This window comes from Ipomoea triloba, chromosome 16, assembly GCF_003576645.1.
Source record: "Ipomoea triloba cultivar NCNSP0323 chromosome 16, ASM357664v1".
Taxonomy (NCBI): Eukaryota; Viridiplantae; Streptophyta; class Magnoliopsida; order Solanales; family Convolvulaceae; genus Ipomoea; species Ipomoea triloba.
In genome coordinates, this window is record NC_044931.1 from 6,769,171 (window position 1) to 6,769,897 (window position 727).

The window sequence follows — 727 nt, forward strand, 5'->3', positions numbered from 1 at the left end:
CTCAAGCAAGCTTTTGTTTCATCCTTACCACCCCTGCTGGCAGACAGTACAGATCAACTTATCAAAAAGAATCATGGATCCATAACACATCTTTCAAGTGGGCAGATTAGGCAAGCAATATTTGAAAGCTTAGACAATATTTGCCAGATCCACAACAAGTTCCAGACCTTGAGAAAGCATGAATCAATTCTTTCCAAAGCATGCCAGAAGCCAAATCTCATAATAGGATCCTCATGCAATGGAGTGTGTGGAGACAAACCCAGAGTAAGAAGGAGAAATTTCACTCGCTTCAGGAAGAATCCTCAAAACACCAGGAGAATCGGATGGAANAGAAAATCCCAGAACCAGAAAGCACAACCAAAAAAGAGAGGAAATAAAGCATCTAACAAATGCTTTGTTTGTGGAAAGCCAGGACACTACGCCAAAGATTGCAAGGAGAAGCAAGCGGCTAAAATGATATCGGAAGTCATGTCTCTTATTGATGACGATATCGCCGAAGAAGACCTGGATGGCTATCTCAGCCCAGAAGACGAACCTTCAGCAGAAACAATCTTTTCCATAGAAGATGAAGTTCCGGAAGAAGATTTTATCTCATACAACTTTGGGATAAAAGAAGATGAAGAGTTCAAGGCACCCCATGTGAAAGTACAGATCAAGCACCGGTCAAGCAAGCCATTCGATGCCATAGCCCTTGTTGATACTGGAGCTCAGTTCTCAATGATGAACC